Genomic DNA, 222 nt, shown 5'->3' on the forward strand with positions numbered 1-222 from the left:
CACATCTACAGCCTTTCCCTTATCCACCAGGCAGGTCACTCAGTGATAGAAGGAGATCAGGTTGGTCAAGCAGGACTTGCCTTTCATGAACCCATGCTGGCTAGTGCTGATCCCCTGATTATCCCACACATGCCTTGTGATCTCACTCAGGATGATTTGCTCCATCACCTTCCCTGGTACCGAGGTCAGGCTGACAGGCCTGTAGTTCCCCAGATCCTCCTT

This window comes from Cariama cristata, unplaced genomic scaffold, assembly GCF_000690535.1.
Source record: "Cariama cristata isolate BGI_N322 unplaced genomic scaffold, ASM69053v1 scaffold6610, whole genome shotgun sequence".
NCBI classification, from domain to species: domain Eukaryota; kingdom Metazoa; phylum Chordata; class Aves; order Cariamiformes; family Cariamidae; genus Cariama; species Cariama cristata.